This window comes from Cherax quadricarinatus, chromosome 66 (assembly GCF_038502225.1).
Source record: "Cherax quadricarinatus isolate ZL_2023a chromosome 66, ASM3850222v1, whole genome shotgun sequence".
NCBI classification, from domain to species: domain Eukaryota; kingdom Metazoa; phylum Arthropoda; class Malacostraca; order Decapoda; family Parastacidae; genus Cherax; species Cherax quadricarinatus.
In genome coordinates, this window is record NC_091357.1 from 1,185,937 (window position 1) to 1,210,485 (window position 24,549).

The following is a 24,549-nucleotide window of genomic DNA, read 5'->3' on the forward strand; positions in this document are numbered from 1 at the left end:
TTATGGATTTGGAAAAGGCGTATGACAGGGTGGATAGGGGGGCAATGTGGCAGATGTTGCAAGTGTATGGTGTAGGAGGTAGGTTACTGAAAGCAGTGAAGAGTTTTTACGAGGATAGTGAGGCTCAAGTTAGAGTATGTAGGAAAGAGGGAAATTTTTTCCCAGTAAAAGTAGGCCTTAGACAAGGATGTGTGATGTCACCGTGGTTCTTTAATATATTTATAGATGGGGTTGTAAGAGAAGTAAATGCGAGGGTCTTGGCAAGAGGCGTGGAGTTAAAAGATAAAGAATCACACACAAAGTGGGAGTTGTCACAGCTGCTCTTTGCTGATGACACTGTGCTCTTGGGAGATTCTGAAGAGAAGTTGCAGAGATTGGTGGATGAATTTGGTAGGGTGTGCAAAAGAAGAAAATTAAAGGTGAATACAGGAAAGAGTAAGGTTATGAGGATAACAAAAAGATTAGGTGATGAAAGATTGAATATCAGATTGGAGGGAGAGAGTATGGAGGAGGTGAACGTATTCAGATATTTGGGAGTGGACGTGTCAGCGGATGGGTCTATGAAAGATGAGGTGAATCATAGAATTGATGAGGGAAAAAGAGTGAGTGGTGCACTTAGGAGTCTGTGGAGACAAAGAACTTTGTCCTTGGAGGCAAAGAGGGGAATGTATGAGAGTATAGTTTTACCAACGCTCTTATATGGGTGTGAAGCGTGGGTGATGAATGTTGCAGCGAGGAGAAGGCTGGAGGCAGTGGAGATGTCATGTCTGAGGGCAATGTGTGGTGTGAATATAATGCAGAGAATTCGTAGTTTGGAAGTTAGGAGGAGGTGCGGGATTACCAAAACTGTTGTCCAGAGGGCTGAGGAAGGGTTGTTGAGGTGGTTCGGACATGTAGAGAGAATGGAGCGAAACAGAATGACTTCAAGAGTGTATCAGTCTGTAGTGGAAGGAAGGCGGGGTAGGGGTCGGCCTAGGAAGGGTTGGAGGGAGGGGGTAAAGGAGGTTTTGTGTGCGAAGGGCTTGGACTTCCAGCAGGCATACGTGAGCGTGTTTGATAGGAGTGAATGGAGACAAATGGTTTTTAATACTTGACGTGCTGTTGGAGTGTGAGCAAAGTAACATTTATGAAGGGATTCAGGGAAACCGGCAGGCCGGACTTGAGTCCTGGAGATGGGAAGTACAGTGCCTGCACTCTGAAGGAGGGGTGTTAATGTTGCAGTTTAAAAACTAGTGTAAAGCACCCTTCTGGCAAGACAGTGATGGAGTGAATGATGGTGAAAGTTTTTCTTTTTCGGGCCACCCTGCCTTGGTGGGAATCGGCCGGTGTGATAAAAAAAAAAAAAAAAAAATATATATATATATATATATATATATATATATATATATATATATATATATATATATATATATATGTATATATATATATATATATATATATATATATATATATATATATATATATATATATATATATATAATCTGCCAGCTTCAAGGAGTCCCAAAACTTGAGAAAATAAGGAGAACTTGCCCATCATTATATGTTTGTTCCCATAGGCTTAGAGACCCTTGACTCATGGAGAAAGAGCGCATCTAAGTCCTTCAAGGAGCTAGGTAAAAGACTAAACAGGGTAACTAGGGATCCCAGGGCAGGTAGTTTTCTGTTCCAACGACTCAGCGCTGCTGTTTAGAGGGGTAATGCTTGCTGTATTTTGGGGACGTGCCCCAGCTCTGAGTAGCTGGATTAGAGTTTCGCATTATAATCAGTGACAAACACGTAACACTATGTACTAGACATGTATCTCTCACACTTCATGTACTGTATATGCCACCTTCATATCAAAAATTTATCTCTTAAATCTTTTGTACAATATTACCTGGAGTTTACCTGGAGAGAGTTCCGGGGTCAACGCCCCCGTGGCCCGGACTGTGACCAGGCCTCCTGGTGGATCAGAGCCTGATCAACCAGGCTGATACTGCTGGTTGCACGCAATCCAACGTATAAGCCACAGCCCGGCTGGTCAGGTACCGACTTTAGGTGCTTGTCCAGTGCCAGCTTGAAGAATGCCAGGGGTCTATTGGTAATCCCACTTATGTATGCTGGGAGGCAGTTGAGCAGTCTCGGGCCCCTGACACTTATTGTATTGTCTCTTAACGTGCTAGTGACACCCCTGCTTTTCATTGGGGGGATGTTGCATCGTCTGCCAAGTCTTTTGCTTTCGTAGTGAGTGATTTTCGTGTGCAAGTTCGGTACTAGTCCCTCTAGGATTTTCCAGGTGTATATAATCATGTATCTCTCCCGCCTGCGTTCCAGGGAATACAGGTTCAGGAACTTCAAGCGCTCCCAGCAATTGCGGTGTTTTATCTCCGTTATGCGCGCCGTGAAGGTTCTCTGTACATTTTCTAGGTCAGTAATTTCACCTGCCTTGAAAGGTGCTGTTAGTGTGCAGCAATATTCAAGCCTAGATAGAACAAGCGACCTGAAGAGTGTCATCATGGGCTTGGCATCCCTAGTTTTGAAGGTTTTCATTATCCATCCTGTCATTTTTCTAGCAGCTGCGATTGATACAATGTTATGGTCTTTGAAGGCGAGATCCTCCAACATGATCACTCCCAGGTCTTTGACGTTGGTGTTTCGCTCTATTTTGTGGCCGGAATTTGTTTTGTACTTTGATGAAGTTTTAATTTCCTCGTGTTTACCATATCTGACTAATTGAAATTTCTCATCGTTGAACTTCATATTGTTTTCTGCAGCCCACTGAAAGATTTGGTTGATGTCCGCCTTGAGCCTTGCAGTGTCTGCAATGGAAGACACTGTCATGCAGATTCGGGTGTCATCTGCAAAGGAAGACACGGTGCTATGGCTGACATCCTTGTCTATGTCAGATATGAGGATGAGAAACAAGATGGGAGCGAGTACTGTGCCTTGTGGAACAGAGCTTTTCACCGTAGCCGCCTCAGACTTTACTCTGTTGACTACTACTCTTTGTGCTCTGTTTGTGAGGAAATTATAGATCCATCTACCAACTTTTCTTGTTATTCCTTTAGCACGCATTTTGTGCTCTATTACGCCATGGTCACACTTGTCGAAGGCTTTTGCAAAGTCTGTATATATTACATCTGCATTATTTTTGTCTTCTATTGCATCTAGGACCTTGTAAAAAAGGTATATATATATATGTATATATATATATATATATATATATATATATATATATATATATATATATATATATATATATATATATATATATATATATATATATATATATATATATATATATATATATATATATATATATATATATATATATATATATATATATATATATATATATATATATATGCAATAAGATCACAGTAAACAGGTGATTTCGGAGTATGCAAAACAACCACTCTGAAAAAATAGAGAAATTCCAAGCTCTCTCGTGACTACTCACATTATCAAGGAACTATGAAAGTAAAGCATCCAAGGAAGCTATATAAGGGGTCAGGCCAGCACCTCACTATCAGATCCCACAACGGTTAAACACCTGACGCGCGCCGACCCAACTTGGATAGGTCCTTTGCACAACTCACCCCACAAATTATTCTACCCAAGAAAATTTAAGATTTATTTGTCCAGTGTATTATTAAATTCTTCCCAAATTATATTAATTATAAATGGATCTAATTTATATAAACCAAAGGAAATATTCATATTATTGTCAAAACTGCTTTTTATGAAACAAGATTCAATTATATTCCTGTCGACCATGGACTTGCTTGATACTACTTTCTCAACTTTTTGAAAATCAATTGGATGGTTAAAATCTCTTACATGAATAAATAGAGCATTGGAATCTTGTCCAGTTCTAATGCTATATTTATGTTGTTTTAATCTTAGTTCGAGATTTTTACCAGTTTGGCCGTAATAAACTTTATCGCAAATTTTACAAGGAATCTTATAGACACATCCATCAGCATTTTGGGGGGAATTCTTTATCAAAAGTTTTTTTACTGTATCAAGATTTTTGAATACAACTTTAATATTAAAAGTCTTAAGAAGAGAAGGCATATCAACCAAGTTTTCATGGTAAGGGAGAACCAACATATTTTTAGTTGAATAAGGCTGGTTGTCCCTTTTTGGATTGTAAAAAGTATTTCTAGCAACTTTAAAAGATAGGTAATGATTTAAAATACCCAAGAAATGTAATTGATAAATCTTTTAAAGTTGCTAGAAATACTTTTTACAATCCAAAAAGGGACAACCAGCCTTATTCAACTAAAAATATGTTGGTTCTCCCTTACCATGAAAACTTGGTTGATATGCCTTCTCTTCTTAAGACTTTTAATATTAAAGTTGTATTCAAAAATCTTGATACAGTAAAAAAACTTTTGATAAAGAATTCCCCCCAAAATGCTGAGAAATCCCTCTCCCACCTCCTACCATATATTTCCCTGTTGCGACACTTTGTTCTATAAAAGGATGCTGCTATGGCCATCCTACGTTCCTCCGCCCCTTGGTCTCTCATTGCCCATGATATATACACAAAATCAACCACTAAGTAAGCCACTGCCCTTTGAACCTTTTCCCCAACCCCACCTACATCTAAACTGAGCGCTCTCAAAACCGACAACCCTTTCCCCCCTACATACCGGATTACTTTCCCTAACCATTCCCGCACAATCCCTAGGCTTTCACAAAAATAAACTACATGAAAAGCTGATTCATCTACCCCACAAACCTGACACTCCCCACCCTCCCTTATTCGCCTATTTCGTAAAACAACCCCAGACGGCAATATTCCGTGAAGAAACCTATACATTACCTCCCTCACGCGTGGCCGGATGCGTAACCCTTTTAATCGACCCCAAATGTCTTCCCATGCGTACATCGGGTACACTCCTTCCGTTGCCACTACCACCCTAGGCCATATCTTCCTCTCCATGGACCCTACCCGCATGTTTCTCGGCTCTCTGACCATCATCAATAGACGCAACAATTCCTCACCATCTCTCAAATCTTGTCCCTTCCACCATCTCCGAAGATCCCCCTGCAGCATCCCCAACCCTCCACTCCCTTCCCCCCGAGCCCTTAGCAACCCATGTTTCACATATACACACTTCAACCTTCTTTCCAAATGAATTAACCCCAGCCCTCCCAAGGCCACCGGAAGTGTTACCACCTCCCTTTTCAACCAATCACATCCGGAACCCCAGATAAAACGGAAAACTCTGCTCAACAATCTCCGGACATCCCCATACACCAAAGGGTACAAAGCTGCCGCTGTACAAAAGCACATTGACCACAATGACCCTCTGGTGCAGCGTAAGATGTGTCGGCCTCAATCCTGACAATCTTCCCAATACCCTATCTACCACACCCTTTGAATTATTCTCCCTCGCCATCTGAGCATTACCCATATACACAACCCCACAAATTTTCACCCGGTCCACGACACACCACCTCACCCCTCCACCCCCGCCCTCCCGCCCATCCCATTCACCCAATATCATGAGCTCTGATTTATGCACATTCACTGCCATACCTGTTGCCATCCCAAAAACATCTATAACTCTCTCCAAACCCTCCAATCTCTCCCTCCCACTCACTAGGACAGTTGTGTCATCAACTTAACCTATGATACCGGGACTCCCACCTCGTATGTCCTCCCTTACCCCCTCCTGTATGCACCTTTCCACTTCCCTATAAAACAGATTCTGTAAACATGCAAATAATATTTGTGACAATGGGCAACCCTGCCTCAATCCCCTGCCCATTTTCACATGCAACCGAACCCTCCCATTAATCTGTACACACATCCCAGCTCCCCGATATAAAGTACGTGCCCAATTCACAATGTCCTCCCCGAACCCCTGCCGCTACATGATTCTCCACAGAGCCTCCCTCTCGACACTGTCATATGCCGTTCTCCAATCCAACGCCAATACCCCTCGTTCCCCCTCTTGCAGACCCTCAATAAACCTTCTAATAACCCCATGCCCCTCATACATTGATCTCCCCGGAATCCCATATTGACCCCTCACTATTACCTTTCCAATGACCTTCTTTATATGATTTCCCAAAATTTTTGCAAAAAGTTTGTAGTCTGCACACATGAGTGATATCATCCGGTAATCTCTCACTGTACGCTGACTTTCACCCTTTGGCACCGAAACTACTAGCGCTGTCGCCTGCAAAGGTCCCAACGCACCCCTCTCTTTTATGATATTAAATAATTGCACCAAAAAATCTTTTAATACTCCCCAATGCTGCATGTAAAACTCTGCAGGCAGCCCATCTGTCCCCGGCGCCTTACCCCTGCTCATACTCATTAAAGCCGTCCACACCTCTTCCTCCACAATAGGCCCCTGTAACTGTTCCCTGTCATCCCTGTCCAGCACACGCCACACCCATCCCCCTGTCTCTCGTAAAGCCCCCTCTCTCACACCCACACTCCTCATATGTGCACGAAGCCAAGCATCAACATACCCTCCCATCCCCTCCGTCGTCACCAAATCTTGTCCCTCCCTATACCCCTCGATGTCCTCAAGAACTCTCAAACCCACCATTTCCATTGCAATGCGCAGGCGCCCCTGCCCTCGCAGGACACACGCCGATGGTCTATCACCCCACATGACCTCCTCCATCCCCCCTAAAACCCTTGCCGCATCAAACCTCTCATTTTGCACTTCCATTATGCGTTCCTTCACTCCCCCTATGTCAGCCACTGGGGCTCCCATCCCCCCCTTCCTCTCTCATAATACTCCCTTAACTGCCCCTCAAGATACCTAATAAGCCCATAAGCCAACTGATTCTCGTGCCTTCCCTGTCGGACATAGAACTCTCGAATCCTCGTCTTCGCCGTCACATCCCACCATCTCAACACATCCCCATTGACTTCCATCCCCTCCCATAAGCCTTTCCACCATTGTGCAAATAGGACCCTCCCCTCAACATTTTGAAGCAACCGAACATTCAATTTCCAATAGCTCTTATACCTGTTCGGCTGATCCTCCCATCCCAAATCCACCAAAACACTTCTATGATCAGAAAAAAAGACATCCAAAACCCTTACACTCCTCACCACTGCTTTCCTTGTCACGTATATCCTGTCCAGCCGTGCAGCATACCCCTGCCTCACAAAGGTGTGCTGCACCTCCCACGCCGGCCCCCCCTCCACATGCACCAACCCCACCCCGGTTAACAGGTCCCTCAGAACGCCAGAACAATATCCTGCTCCCCTAGGTTCCACATCCTTGCGGCGTATAACGCAATTCCAGTCCCCTCCCACCACAGCTAATGCTTGAAGCGACCTTAAGTGATACACCAACACTTCACGTACAAACTCATTCTTCACTCGACTGTCCCCCTCTGCCTGACCATAAACACACATAAAAGACATCTTATCTCTTCCCCATGTCCTATCCACTCTTATAACCCTCCCCTCACCCCCCTCCTCACAATGATGTACAGTAAACGGGCTAGCCTCCCTCACCAAAATAGCCACTCCACCTTTCAATCTCGTTGAGTGTGCCGCATGTACAGTATACCCCTCAATCATAAACATACAACCCAGCTTGTTGTTGTGCTCTTGCACAAACACTACATCTACACCATACCTAATGAGCATCTCATGAAACCGTACACACTTCCTAGAATTTTTCAGACAATTAACATTTATAGAGAGACTCTTGAATTTGTCAATGGAGGTTTTCCTTTACGTATTGCACCACCTTTATCCCCCTTCCCCTTTATACACCCTTGATCTTCAATCACCATTCTGTGATCTGTTTTCATATGCCCCTTGCTCCTGGACCCCCCAGGTCCATGCTTAACCACTTCCGCCCAAACCTTTTTGCCCGAACGCTGTGCCGGAGTGAGCACATCATCCACGTCCGAGGGCACTGCCGCTCTCTTCCGTGACACTCGAGCCTTTCTCCCCGCCTCCACCTGGAAGTCATCCCCGTGCATTTCCGCCACCACCGTGCCAATTTGCAACCCAGCCTCAACCTGAGTCTCTGACATGCCTCCCCCCCCTCTCACCACCTGGAATCCCAGCAGCATCCAGGGCACCCACAAGCCCCTCAACTGTGACCTCTCCTGGGGTCCCTAACAGGTCGTGGAGGACTGAATCAATGGTAGCCTCCACGGCCTGTCCTCACCAAGTGACACCACATCTTTGGTCTCCGGTGCCTGCCCGGCAGTGCATGACTCTCTTGGAAGAGTTACACACTCTTCCTCCCTCAAGGCCTCCTCGACCTCCACACTCCAAGCCTTGTTCAAGGAAACCGACTCAGGTCGTGCCAAATTCAACGTCTCAAGGTCCTCTGATGCCTCCTTATGCTGCTCCTTCGCCTGTGTACCCTGTTGTTTAACACACTGTGCAACAATGTGATCATAGGCACCGCATAATCGACAGGTACGTCGTTTCCCTGCGTAAGTCACCATTACTTGAGTCCCGAAGTCTTCTAGGAAAATATTGGAAGGAATAGGATGCCTCAATGTCATTTTTAAGGAAAAACTTCCTTCAGGCATCCCAGCATACGATCCTTCCTTCCACTTCCCCAATGTCACCATATGAACAGTCCCAAACTTCTCGAAGACGGCACATAGGTCTGCCTCATCAGCCTCAAAGGGTACATTTCTGATCTTCACCCACGTATAACGGTGGGACACATCATGTAGCCTTACCTACACTGCAGGATTCACTGGTACACAAAGATCTTGGAACCTGGCGGCTATGTCCTCGTACGCACTTGCATTGAGAAATTTCACAAAATTCTATATGCCCCGTTCAAGACTACACCATACAGCTCTTCGTTGGCAATGCTGTATGTGTCCCTGATGATGGTAGGTAATAAAACTTGAGCTGAGTGGGCATGCACAGCCCCACGCACCACTTCTATGCCAACAGTGTTTACCCTTCTTCTTGCCTGCTGCGCCATTTTGAGAAAACCAAGTTGTCACCGGCTGACAGCATATATATATATATATATATATATATATATATATATATATATATATATATATATATATATATATATATATATATATATATATATGTCGTGCCAAATAGGCAGAACTTGCGATCTTGGCTTAAATAGCAACGCTCATCTTGCCATAAAAGACAAGCGAAAATTTGTGTATGCAATAATTTCGCCAAAATCATTCTGAACTGAACGAAAAAAAATATATTTCACTGTGTTTGTTTAGTATTAAATTATTTTAAACAAATCTAAAATTATATATTTGTGTTAGGCTAAAATAAATTGCTCTTGTTATAATAAGGTTAGGTAAGTTTTCTAAGATTCTTTTGGTGCAAAATTAAAATTTTTTACATTAACATTAATGAAAAAAATATATCTTTAAACGTATGTGGCATGCAAAGAGTACGTAACCTTTATTCGGCGCATGTACACACCCTCATTTACAGGCTATCTCCCCCAACCAGCGAACCAGGTTGCTAAGAGTTGATGATGGGGCCCCATCGTTCAACTAGTGACCAGGTTCTAGCCAATAAGAAGATGGTTTTGGTAATCGCAGAGGTTATGTGGGTACCACTCTCCTGTCTGTGCCCTTGTCATTTCCATTCTAGAGTTGGTTGAAGCACAGTCTATCTTGTGGCTTCTATTTCTGCCTTGCTTACCGTAGAGTGCACTATACTTATCACTGTACATAGTGTACATATTGCTGTTCTAAATTGGTGAAGGATAATATAAGTCTAAACTTTTTCTGCTGTTTATTTTGCTCCCATTACAACCGGGATAACAAGCCATTTGGAATCCTGGGTTGTAATATGGGTAGCCTGTCCGAGAGCTGGAGCTGGACTTAGAGAAACGGTTGACCTTAGGGTGAAGCTCGTAGCAGGAACATTGTGCAGCTTGCTGTCTGGCATTGCATTAGCTTTGCCTACGCTTTACAAATTTTGCGTGTCAGTTACTGTTATGGTCAGCCTTGCTATTGTGTGATCGTTCAACAGCTCGCTACTAGCTTGTTCGGTGTGCTCGCTTCGCTACGGTCAATCTTCTAGAACAGTGTAGCTGTCTGGCATTGCTTTACAAATTTTGCGTGTCAGTTGTTACTAGCCTGTTCGGTGTGGAGAATTTTGCAGTCGGCTTTGCTTGTATGCGTATTCTGCAATCGTACTGTGCATAGCTAAGCGTGTTCTGCAAATTAACGTGTTACGTTGGGGAATTCTGTAATCGTACTGTGCATAGCGAATAACTTATGCCACCTAGACGAGTCAGACGTCTGGTGTCGGCATATACTTTGCATAACCTACCTAAATTGTCCCTACAGCGTTGTTGGCAAATTGCTCGTTCCATTGGCATTAAATACAAACGCACTCTCACAGCTGCGCAACTGCGTTCACTGATTGCTGACAAACTTATAGAAGAAGAGATGGCACATCAGACTCCTCCCTCTACAGGAGCTAGGGCAAAAACTACTATGTTCTCGCAGGAGGAAGATGATACACCTACGGAGCAAAATGGTCAGTATAGTGCAGCTGGGTTGTCTCAAGGTGAATCTGCGTCGTTGGCACTTGAGCTGGCAAAAATCAATCTTGAGCAAACTAGGGAACAAAGAGCATTCGCAAGGGAAGAATTTGATAGGGAAAGAGAAAGGAGGCAGTTTTCGCATTCTGTAAATAATTTTAGTTTACAAAAAGCAGTACAGCTTGTTCCCCGCTTCAATGAGGCCGAACCAGAACAATTTTTCGAAAGCTTCGAAAATCAGGTTCGAGCCTTGAGGTGGCCGGAACAGCATTGGGCATCGTTGGTTCATACAGCATTATTGGGTAAGGCACAGGAATTTACGTCAGTATTAAATGACTCTGAATTTTCTGATTATCAAGTAGTGAAGACCACAGTGTTGGGAGCATATACATGTATCCCAGCCAAATATAAAAAAAAATTAAGCTGGGCAGACGACAGCTTGGTCAATCCCTAGTGGACTTTGTGAGACAGCAAACCAAAGCTTTTACCAGCTGGTATAAAGCAAGTGGTCTCTACCTTTGAGGAGCTGGTACAGCTTATTCTGACTGATAACCTGCTGGAGTCTGTGGGACCAGAGGTTCGAGTCTTTCTGCAGGATCGTGACTTAACCACTGCATTGGAGGCAGCCAGGTTGGCTGATACCTTCGAAACTAACCGCTCCTTGTCCGAGCGGTCCCGTCTCTTTTCAACAGCCTGGCATGAGCAGAGATCGTCAACCTTGGAGAATGAAGTGCCAGCCGGAGGGAGAACGTCTACGTCAGCCAACTAAGTCACCTGGTGAGCCACGCTTCTCAACTTATGGTCCACGTGCTGAGACAAATTACTCAACAGGGTGCATCTCGACAACAGTATCCAGAGACACCAGCCAGAACGACACCATTTGCAACGTCCGCAGGGAGTAAAGGGCAAGCCTGTTGTCTGCTTCCTCTGTAACAAAGTAGGTCATATCCGTCCCAACTGCCCCCACAAACCCCAACCCATTGGGAAAATCTCTAATATCCCTAGTAACATGTCCCCTAGAGAAGTAGAAAAAGGTATGGCCCCTTATTATTGCAAGTCTTATTTCCCTTCAGGAAAACTCAAACAACTGAAGTAAAGACCTTTTAATGATACTGGAGCACATTGCTCACTTGTAAGAGAAGGAATATTACCCCTTTCAGAGAACACTTCCTTGAATTCCTCTGTTTTATTAGAAGCATTTGGAGGAGCTATATATTCTGTCCCTTTGCATAAAATTTATGTACAGTGCAAATATTACACTGAGTACTTGACTGTAGGTGTCTCAAAAAGATTCCTCATGAAAGATGCCATGTTATTACTGGGTAATAACATTACTACTGTTAGTGCGTGTCCTGAACCTATAATGAGCAATTCTTCTCCGGTGTTGGCCATAACTCGGGCAACATCCCAAGGGTTGTCTGGAGAGAATGTTGACCTATCCTTGGGCGACTCCTATCTCAGAACAGCCACGTTGTTTTATGAGGCACACCAACCGGAGCCTCGTAAATCAAGTGAACAGACCCCGATCAAGCCTTCCTATTCCCAGGTTGCAGGATTGCCAGATGTCTGTTTCCATGCCCGAGGGACTGTCCTTCCGGGAGGAACAACGAAAGGACCCTTCTTTAAAATTCGCTTTTCAGGCAGCCATGGGTAAATCCTCTTTGGGTCATCCGGTCAAGTATGAAGTTAAAAACGATTATTTGATCTGCACTGAGACTGGTAAGGCGATAGAGGGCCGGCAATTGTATGACAGGTTAGTGGTTCCAACCAGGTTTAGACCTCAAATATTAAATATAGCTCATAATACTTCATTAAAAGGTCACTTAGGAATTACAAAAACCTTGTATAGAATCACAAAAGAATTTTATTGGCCAAAATTAAAGAAAGATGTGAAGAATCATATTAGGTGTTGCCGAGAATGTCAGCAAGTAGGGAAACCTGGACATTCCATTAAACCTGCACCTCTCCAACCTATACCTGCTGATGGAGAACCTTTTGTAGATTTAATTATAGATTGTGTAGGTCCACTACCTAGGTCAAAGTCTGGAAATCAATATTTATTTAAGATTATGGATAAAGTAACCAGATATCCTGAAGCAATTCATTTCTTGTTTTGGCATTCCTAAAACTATTCAAAGTGATTAAGGTACTAACTTTACTGCCAAAGCATTTAGGGAAGTATTAACTAGTTTAAGGATAATCCACAACTTATCCACTGCCTATCATCCTCAGTCCCAAGGCGCCTTGGAAAGATTCCATCAGACGTTAAAAACTATGATGAGAACTTTTTGCATGCACTTTCCTACAGACTGGGATGAATCACTACCTTTGTTGCTGTTCTCAGTACGAGAGACGGTGCAAGAGTCTACAGGGTATAGTCCGTTTGAGCTGATCTTTGGGCACAATGTACGAGGTCCTCTTCGGGTGCTCAAAGAAGGATGGATGGGAGAAGACGTTAGCTCAACACTACAACCCGTCTTCAAGGTTGCAGGTGGCACGTCAGTTAGCCAAGGCTAACCTAAAGACAGCTCAAAGTAAGATGAAACAGAGGTATGACAGAAGTGCAAAATTCCGCTCCTTCCATCCAGGAGACAAGGTGTTGGTGCAGGAACCTATCCCTGGCCACACCTTGAAAGCTAGATTTACGGGACCTATGCAGATTGTATGTAGATTATCTGATGTAAATTATGTGGTAGCTCCCATTGATAAAACCTCAAACTAAAACTTACCACATCAATCAATTAAAATCTTTTCATACACCAGATAAAGTCCCAGTATTGACTGTCCTCTACCTCTGAGGACGACTGATTCTTTGCACTTTATCTCTGAAATTAATATTAAACTTTCAAATTCTGTCCTCAAGGATCCTAGCCCTTTAATGGAGGGACTATCTGAAACGCAAGCAACAAATTTAACTGAGCTTCTACAGTCATATCCTAATTTTTTTTTTTTTTTTTTTTTTCGGATGTCCTCTTCAAGGGGGGCTCCTTGGCGTGGTGAAGAGGCTCTTGGTCTGAGGAATTAGACCTATCGGTCTTCTTCCTCAGACCGAACCTAATTACCCCCCAATCTCCCCTCCCCTATCCCATCCTCCCCATCCTCCCCTTTTTCCTTTCCTCCTCCTCCTCCCCACCCCTCCCTTTTGCCCTTCCTCTTTTTGTCCTTTGGGATTTCTCCCACAGGCGCGCTAGTTCCTAGGTAGGGGAAAGGATACCGGGGTCCATCCCATTCCGTTGAGGTTCTTAGCGGTGGCGTAGTTTGCCGTGGAATGTGGATCACCTGGGGATGTCCCGATCCCTCTCCGGTATCCCGGAGTAGCTTTGGGTGTCTTTCGGGCGACGAGTGTATCTCTGGAAGCCACCTTCGGATTCCGGGGGTGGTGGCCGAAGGAGGTATGCTTTGTGGCAGATATCCGGCCGCCCTCTCTTTTGTCCACCGAGGTAGCTCGGCAGATGTGAGGTTGCTATCCCGGATTGTTAGTTTACTAGCATGATGGGTAGGGTATGGCACGGGTTCCATGCTGCATCTGCGCTACTTGCGGTGCTGAGGTCCTCTTGGGCGCGGAGGGAGATTTCTGGCCCTTTCATTCCTCCTAGGAACTATCCCTCCCCGGTCCCCCCTTTTTTTATTCTTTTTTTTTATTTTATTTTCTTTTCTTCTTTCTTTTTTTTTCTTAAAAACAAAAAGAAAGAAGTAACCTAACCATGGCAGCCATAGTCCATGAACCTGGTACCCCCGGGCCCCTTCTTGATACCGCACCCCGTTCTGACCCCGCCTCGTCTTTGGACCACTCTTCAGACATTCCTCATGCCTCTGTACCTATTGCCGGTGCTGTTTCCTCACCCACTTCAGGTACTGAGGCCTCGACTGACTCCTTCGATTTATCGGACCCTCGCTCTCCTCTGACTATGCTTCCGGCCTCTCCCTCTATGGTGCGGCAATTTTCAAATCGCCGACCCGTTCCACGTCGGACCAACTCTGGTCCCACGCCTAAACGCCAACGACAATTACCTGCTGATGATACTTCTCCACCTTCTCGTTCTTCTCAGAAACGATCGACACGTCCTTCACTACCTTTCCACGCTCAGTTTCAGACTGAACAATGGACTAAATTCTTCACTTTACGACCAACTTCCTCTACTGCCTATCTTTCTGACCATAGTATTGGCAAGGCACTCCTACGCCATGTTGGTAAAGATATTTCTTTTCATGCTCTTAAGAGCGGTACGCGCATCATTACCATACAGAATGCTACCTAGGCTCATGAGCTCTCTTGTCTTTCCCATATCGATACTGTTCCTGTCACTCTTGAAAAACATCATTCCCTCAATTCTTGTAGTGGTACCGTCATTCTGCCCCATACCATAGTTCAACAAAATTTCCAGACATGTGGCACTGACATTCTTGAACAGCTGGAACTCCAAGATCTCCCAATCCTCAAGGTAGACACTTACGTTCTTCCTGCCCGTGGGCGGAGACGATACCCTAGCAATGTGGCTCGTTCAACTTTTGACAGCTGAGAACTCCCATCCTCAGTTTATATAGCAGAACATCGGTTACAAGTTCGAAAGGTGATCCCTACACCACAACAGTGTAGAAATTGCTGGCGATTTGGCCATCCAGCAAAATATTGCAGATCTATCGCCGAATGCCCAGTCTGTGGTGCCGATGACCATTCTAATACGTCTTGCAATCGATCTCCCTCTTGCCTTAACTGTCATGAGGCTCACCCTTCGTACTCTCGCCGTTGTCAAGTCTATTTAAACGAGAGGGAAATCTGTTACCTCAAAGAGACAGAAGGTCTCCCTTATGCCATGGCAGTTTCTCATCTCCGCCTCCAAGGGAGACTCCCACGTGTTTCTTATTCCCGTGTTTCAAAACGTCCCCCCACTTCTGGTATCCCAACTTCTACACCCACCTCTGTGGTTACCTCTCCCATAATCACTCCTGTATCTAATCCTTTTGCTGTCCTCGGCTCAGACGTTCCTACTTCAATGCCTTAGTCTAATCTCGCTTCTTCGAGTTCTCTCTCACAAGCCTCAGTATCGACGAGACCTCGTACAACACCTCCTCCCAATCGTCCCTCTACTTCTCAAAAGTCAAAAAAAGGTCCGTTAACACCTACCCATCTTCCACCTCCTCATTTTACCCTCCCTGTCTCTGTCCCTGGTTCATCCCCTCTCACTGGCTCAGTTACAAGTGTAGAGGTTCACCCTCCTCCTCGTACTGTACCTTCCTCCCCTGTTCCCTCCCAAGTTTCTTCCTCTTCTGCCACCTCCCAGGTTCCTGCCTCTTCTGTCCCCTGCCACGCTTCTCCAGTTCCCTCCACCCTTTCGCCCCCCCCCCTACCTTGGTACAGTCCAATACAGTTCCAATCTTTACTCATCCTCCCCCTACCATTCCCAATATTGTCTCCCATATGACATCTCTGAATTCCGAAACACTTGAAGCAATCTCTGAATATATTGCAGAGACCAAACCATCAATGGGCACTGATCCACCTTCCGCTCTTTCTCTCTCCTCTGCTCCATCTGCGCAACTCCTTTCTTCACAGCGCACCGTTCCTTCGCTGCTTGAACGTTTTCCACTGCCTCCGCATGTGGACTTTTCTAACCCCTCTAGTCCATAGGAACCCTTTCCTGCGGATTTCAAGTATCTTTATCATTGCCAATCATGGCCTATTTACAGTGGAATATACGCGGCCTCAGGGGTAATCGGGGTGAGCTTCAGATGTTACTCTCCCAGTTTGCCCCTGTTGGTGTTTGCTTACAGGAACCAAAATTACACTCTGCTGTTATTTCTCACATCTCAGGCTATAATTTATTGTATTCTTCAGATCCTTTTCCTGATGGGACCTTTAATGAAAGTGCCCTTCATCTACGCACTGATATTCCGTACCATCAGCTATTTTTTCATACTTCGCTGCATTACACAGCAGCCCGTATCCACTTACATAGGTGGTATATGCTCTGTTCTTTATATCTCCTTCTCGGGCATTATCTATTCCGGATTTTGCCTTCCTTGTTTCGTCATTACCGCCACCGATTCTGTTACTTGGTGATTTTAATGCCCACCATTTCCTCTGGGGGGGGGGGTCTCACTGTGATTCCCGTGGAATTCAGTTAGAGGCTTTTCTTGCCACCCACCCCCTCCATATTTTAAATACAGGTACTCACACCCATTTTGATCCTCGGACTCATACTCTCTCTTGCATCGATCTCTCAGTCTGCTCTTCCTCCACCGCATTAGACTTCACTTGGTCTGTTCTCCCGGACTTACATGACAGTGATCATTTCCCAATCATTCTTACTTCCCTTTCATATTCGCCACCTCTTCGCACCCCACGCTGGCAATTTAATCAGGCAAATTGGAACCTTTACTCACACCTAACTGTTTTTAAAGAGGTTCCTTCTTCGTCCTCAATCGATGAGCTTTTACACTTCTCGTCCTCCGTTTTCACCGCAGCTTCTCATTCTATACCCCAAACTTCGGGCAGGCATTCTCAGAAATGCGTGCCTTGGTGGTCTCCTGCTTGTGCTCGTGCAGTACGTTTGAAACGCGCTGCATGGGGCAGGTACCGGTACAATAGAACCACAGAGCGACTCCTTGATTTTAAACAGAAGTGTGCGATCGCTCGCCATGTCATCCGTGATGCTAAACGCACTTGCTGGCGAGATTATGTCTCCACCATCACCTCTGCTTCCTCTATGAGTGCAGTCTGGAAAAAAGTACGAAAACTGAGTGGTAAATATTCTCCTGACCCGGCTCCTGTTCTGCGGGTTGCCGGTGTTGATATAGCAAACCCACTAGATGTTGCCAATGAAATTGGCAATCATCTGGTCCGTATTTCTCAGGGACTCCATCTATGCCCCTCATTTCTTTCCTCAAAGTCTGCCAGAGAGTTAGCACCCTTGGACTTTTCTTCTCTCAGAGAAGAAAAGTATAATGTATAAAAGTATAATGTGCCTTTTACACTTCAAGAACTGGAGGCAACACTCTCAGCTTGTCGATCATCGGCAGCTGGGCCCGACGACATTCATATTCGTATGCTACAACATTTACATCAGTCAGCCCTTGCAGTCCTATTACGCCTTTACAATCTTATTTGGTCACAAGGAGTTCTTCCACAGCTGTGGAAATCCGCCATTGTTCTCCCTTTCCGCAAACCAGGCACTACGGGACATGAAACCTCCCACTATCGTCCCATTGCTCTTACCAGTGCAGTTTGCAAAGTAATGGAACGCCTAGTAAATAGACGTTTAGTGTGGTATTTAGAGACACACAACAGTCTCTCCACTCGTCAGTATGGCTTTCGTAAGGGACGTTCTACCATAGACCCCTTACTACGCTTGGATACGTATGTTCGTAATGCCTTTGCGAATAACCACTCAGTTATTGCCATATTTTTTGACCTTGAGAAGGCATATGACACAACTTGGAGGTATAATATTTTAGCCCAAGCCCACTCCTTAGGCCTTCAAGGCAATCTACCATCCTTCCTTAAGAACTTTTTAACTGACAGGCATTTCCGTGTTCGGGTTAATAATGTGCTCTCCCCGGACTTTATCCAAGCTGAAGGTGTCCCCCAGGGATGTGTTCTGAGCACAACACTTTTTCTCCTTGCTATTAATGATTTGGCCTCTAGTCTTCCATCAAATATTTGGTCATCACTCTATGTTGATGACTTCGCTATTGCCTGTGCAGGCGCTGACTGTCACCTCATTACAGTTTCTCTCCAACATGCAGTCGACCGTGTTTCCAATTGGGCCACCACACGTGGGTTTAAATTTTCCAGCACTAAAACCCACCAAATCACTTTCACTAGACGCTCTGTCATCTCCGATCATCCTTTGTACCTCTATGGCTCCCGTATCCCTGAACGTGATAAAGTCAAGTTTCTGGGCCTCCTCTTTGATCGTAGGTTATCCTGGAAACCTCACATTACCTCTCTGAAGGCAACTTGTCACAGCCGGCTGAACCTTCTTAAAACCCTTGCTCATCTTTCATGGGGAGCTGATCGTCGAACCCTCCTTCGCCTACATTCCACCCTTATTTTATCTAAACTTAATTATGGTGACCAGATCTATTCAGCGGAATCTCCTGCTACTCTCTCTAGCCTTAACCCCATTCATCACCAAGGATTACGTTTATGCCTTGGTGCTTTTCGCTCTTCCCCTGTCGAGAGCCTCTATACAGAAGCGAACGTTCCATCCTTATCCGATCGCCGTGATGCCCATTGCCTGCGCTACTATGTACGCTCTCATGATCTCCGCAATCCTTCCATTTATAGAATGGTCACTGATATTAGTAGACATTCTTTATTTGTTCGCCGCCCCTGTTTACTCCGTCCCTTCTCTCTTCGCCTTCATTCGCTCTTGTCTTCTCTTCAACTACCACCTTTCTATGTACATGTAGCATCTCACTTTTCCCTACCCCCCTGGGAAGTTCCAGCTGTTCGAGTCGGTTCTTTCTCCCTCCCTTGCTCGAAAGCCCAACTGTCTACGGTTGCTTCCCGCTCTCTTTTTCTTGACCACTTTCACTCTCATTCTCATGCCATTGCTGTGTACACAGATGGCTCTAAGTCTTTTGACGGCGTAGGATTCGCAGCAGTGTTTCCGGACAGCGTCGTACAAGGGCATTTACTATCTTCGGCTAGTATTTTTACTGCTGAATTATATGCCATCCTTACAGCACTTATCCGTATTGCATCTATGCCTGTGTCATCATTTGTGGTTGTCTCAGACTCCCTTAGTGCTTTACAGGCTATACAAAAATTTGATGCACCTCACCCCTTAGTCCTCCGTATCCAATTTTGGCTACGCTGCATCTTTACCAAGCATAAAGATATTGTTTTTTGTTGGGTCCCTGGTCATGTTGACGTACAGGGCAATGAACAGGCAGACACTGCTGCGCGGTCAGCAGTACATGACCTACCAGTTTCTTATAGAGGTATTCCATTTACGGACTATTTTGCTGCAATATCTTCCCACCTTCACACCCGTTGGCAACAACGTTGGTCTACTATGCTCGGCAACAAACTTCAACCTATTAAACCGAGTATAGGTTACTGGCCGTCTTCTTATCACCAGTGTCGAGGTTGGGAGACTACTCTCTCCCGTCTTCGCATTGGCCATACTCGTCTTACTCATGGATATCTCATGGAGAGGCGTCTTGCTCCTCTCTGTGAGAATTGCCAAGCTCCATTATCAGTCAGCCACATTCTGTTGGACTGCCCACTTTATCAACGAGCACGCAGAATTTACCTCTGTCGTCGTCTTCGCTCCACTGCTCTCTCTTTACCTTCCCTTCTCGCTGATGGACCCACCTTTCATCCGGACTCTCTCATTGACTTTTTGACAACAACTGACTTACTTCACAAATTCTGATACCTTCAGCCCTTTCTACTTCAATCTCTTGCTACCCTCTACCCCCGTACTATCCCCTGCCCCGCTGTTTTCTGTAACCTGCTGATCATCCCCCCTCCCTTCTGCCATCCAATTCCCTTGCTTCCTTCCCTACCCTGCAGCGCTGTATAGCCCTTGTGGCTTAGCGCTTCTTTTTGATTATAATAATAATTTTTCGGATGTACCGAAAAAATGTACGTTAGGTTATCATGATGTAGATGTGGGAAACTCTAAACCAATTAAACTCTCCCCCTACAGAGCTAATCCTGAAAAGCAAAGGTTACTTCAGCAGGAAGTAGAATTTTTGTTAAAGCATGGTTTAGTGGAGGAGTCATCTAGTCCATGGGCTTCGCCGTGCATCCTTGTGAAGAAGGCTGATGGAGGGTTTCGTATGTGTACAGACTACCGTAAGGTGAATGAGGTCACAATTACAGATGCTTACCCTCTTCCTCGTCTGGATGACTTAATTGACTTTGTGGGTAAGGCTTCTTTTGTGTCCAAGTTAGATCTCCTTAAAGGTTACTATCAGGTACCTTTAACGGATAAGGCGAAGGAAATCTCTGCCTTCGTAATTCCAGGATGTCATTATCAATACAGTTACCCCCTTCGGAATGAAAAATTCCCCCTCTTCGTTCCAGAAACTTATCCATCAGGCTATTAAAGGACTTGAAGGCACGGCAGCGTACCTAGATGATATTGTTGTGGTGTCTGATACTTGGGATCAACACCTACTTAGACTTAAGGCTCTTTTTGAGACCTTTCAGAGTTCCCATTTAACAGTTAATTTATCTAAATCTTCCTTTGGCCAGGCCACTGTCACTTTTCTAGGCCATGAAGTAGGTAGTGGTAAAGTTGCACCTAAACTTGCTAAAGTTCTTGCTATTAAAGATTATCCAGTTCCTCATGATAGGAAATCTCTTCAACGTTTCCTAGGCATGATAGGATTTTACAGAAGATTCTGTAAGAATTTCTCAGATATTGTAGCCCCTCTTACCTCTCTTACCAGTCACAAAGTTCCCTTTAATTGGACCTCAGAATGTAACACTGCTTTTAATAAAGCAAAAAGATTATTGTGTACTGCACCCATTCTTTTGTCTCCAGACTTCTCCAAACCTTTTTCATTACAGGTTGATGCTTGTGAGTCTGGGGTTGGGGCAGTACTATTACAAATCGAGAATGAGGAGTTGCAGCCTGTAGCATACTTTTCAGCCAAGTTCCAGCCACATCAGTGGGCTTATTCTACCATTGAAAAAGCCCTCGTGCTGGTACTGGCTTTGGAGCATTTCGATGTTTATGTGGGCCAGACATCGCAGGTGGTCAGTCTACAGTGATCACAATCCTCTAGTATATCTCCAGGCCATGAAGAACCACAACACAAGGCTCATGCGCTGGACGCTAAGACTGCAACTATACTCACTCAGAATTAAATATATTGCCGGCAAAGAAAATGTGTTGGCAGACTCATTATCTAGAGTCAAATATTTTTATTTATTTAGGTTAGGATGTTATATTATTTGTGGTAACCCCTTTTCACGCTCTTTTTTTTTTTTATCCCCTGATGTGGGTTTTTTTTTTTTTAGTGAGGGGATGCGGGCTACCGTCCGCCTGTATCTTGGACCTATGCTAGCCTGACTGACTGCTGTCACTTTGAGTTTAGGGTTTGGCTTTTTGTCACGAGAAAAGCTGAGCTCTATCTAAGAGTTGGATGGTGGAGAGGAAAGGCGGTCCCATTATTTTGTGCCATGGCGGCACGGTTACCACTGGGAGGTGGCAGCCTAATCCTGAGCCTTCTCGGGGTGGGGGTGTGGCATGCAAAGAGTACGTAACCTTCATTCGGCGCATGTACACACCCTCATTTACAGGCTATCTCCCCCAACCAGCGAACCAGGTTGCTAAGAGTTGATGATGGGCCCCGTCGTTCAACTAGTGACCAGGTTCTAGCCAATAAGATGGTTTTGGCAATCGCAGAGGTTATGTGGGTACCACTCTCCTGTCTGCCCTTGTCATTTCCATTCTAGAGCTGGTTGAAGCACGGTCTGCTATCTTGTGGCTTCTATTTCTGCCTTGCTTACCGTGGAGTGCACTATACTTATCACTGTACATAGTGTACATATTGCTGTTCTAAATTGGTGAAGGATATGTCTAAACTTTTTCTGCTGTTTATTTTGCTCCCATTACACCCGGGATAACAGGCCATTTGCAATCCTGGGTTGTAATAACGTATAAGAGAAAATTTCAGAAAGGATTTAATTTTAAATGAGTTCTTGCTAAATAACAAAAAAGGCACAATACCGTGACTGGAACGATACACAAATAACCCGCACATAAGAGAAGCTTATGACGACGTTTCGGTCCGACTTGGACCATTGACAAAGTCACACTGTGTGACTTTGTCAATGGTCCAAGTCGGACCGAAACGTCGTCGTAAGCTTCTCTCTTTTATGTGCGGGTTATTTGTGTAGTTCTTGCTAATTGACCAGTTTTACATATTCGGCACGACATTATATATACATATATATATATATATATATATATATATATATATATATATATATATATATATATATATATATATATATATATATATATATATGTTCCCATATAAGTTAAGAAGTGTAGGAGTACCTATCACCGTGACCAAATATTATCACATCATTGTAATGTTTCTAACTGATAAGTTGTAAAGAACTGTGATATGTCAAATTATCTTATTTATCAAAATATACTTAGTCATTTTAAGTAAATGTTCTAAGTTTCCTTTCAACAGACAAGCGAACTGCAGATATGATTCAGATGAACTCCTGTAAATCCTTTTGCAGTACAGTTACTAGACCCTTTCTGTGCTACTGTCCACAGGATGGGTATGAGGTGCGCAATAAACTAGCATCTTCGCTGGCAAAATCAGAATCTCGATAAAGTATTTATTGTAGCATGTAAGTTAATATTATCACAAGTTCTAATAAATAGTTTTCTCTGAAGAGAACCTTAAATGATTTATGTTAACTAGATATCATAGACGAAATCTGAAAATTCTTAGTGATATTAACCAGGAAATCATTATTTCCTCAAGACTAAAGCGTCAATAATGAATTTATGAGTAGCTTTTATCTATTCAATTCCAGTTTACAACATCTCGGGAACATAGAAAAATCCTGTGTAGCATATTTATAAAATTTTAAACGTTAAAATTGATGTTTGGTATTTTCTTGCATATAATCGCTAAATAATTACGGTTCTTGAGTGAATTAAAATACAGATTATTGAGCCACCACATAATAAGTGATGTTTGTATTCCATCATCATTAACAATATTAAATGTCATTATTGGCTCTTTCCTTTTAGTTATAAATTCAAAGTGGCTCCGTAGATTATCTATATAAAGTAAAATTATAGTCCACTCAACCTCAAAATCAACAAGTATTTATCTAGTAAATTTAATAATAATTCATTACTCTTAGTGAGGGTTATATTAACGTAGAATTTGTTCAAGTTGTAAATTTCTGGAAATGTGGATGTGAATAATGAACAGGTTGTGTTTCACCCCCAACACCTACCTGGTTTACTCTGGCGACAACGATGACGACGAACATCCAGAGGAAAATCAAGCAAACTATAGTCTTCATGTCGCTGGTGCTGCTCTTATTACACCTTCCAGCAGTTGATAATAAAAACTTTAGACTTCTGTAGCAGTAGTGGAAAACATAATTTGTTTGCAGTCTTCTTGGTTATACAAACGAGTCGAATGATGAAGCAGAGTCGATGAATTACTGGAAGTTTGCAGCGACAGCATATAAGCTTTCGTAACAACTAACAGGAGGTTGATGGTTACGTGTCTCTTTATAGATAAATCTGGGCGATTGTTGAAATGAAATACAACTCATGAGTCAACAAACCCCGTTTATTCTCTCGTATTATGTCAGTTCAGGTATAGTTTAAACCACCCAACAATATCCATTGTCCCAGTTCCATTGTCTACACGACTATTTACTTCAATCATGTATATACTGGTTCACTTCAACATTGTTTCAAAACTAGCCTATTGTCACAAGTGACAAGCTGTTATTTAGATCCAGAAATAGAACATTTTTCCCGAATATTTAGGTACACTATGAATGACACCTGAGTGTGACTCATAAATAATTTTCCATGAAAATTTCTTGCTACACAATGTTATAATAAAGCATATATTTGCTATTATCTGCTAGGGTACAGTCATTGTTAAACCTCCACATCACAGTACCAGCAGGATAAGACGTACATTCACAGTAATTATAGAAGCAGCAACAATAACAACAGCAGCACCAACAGCAGAGGCAACAGCAGCACCAAAGCAGTAGCTGAATCAGCAGCAGTACAACAGGGTAAGTAACAAAAGCAATTAAAATAATGCTTAAAAATATCATAAAGCAGCAAAGCAGCTGTTGCTGCTGCAGAAACATGACAACAGAGCATCAGAAGCAGAAAAGCAGTCAAAGCAAAAGCAGCCGCAGCACAACTGAATTGCAGAAGCAAAAGCACAGAGAAATTAAAAATGTCAGGATCGCCATAGTAGCTGTTGCGTCAGCGGAAGCAGCAGTGCAGCACCAGAAACACAGCATCAGCAAAAACATAGCATCAGAAACACACCAGCATCATTAAAATAGTAACTTCAGCAGCAGAGCAGT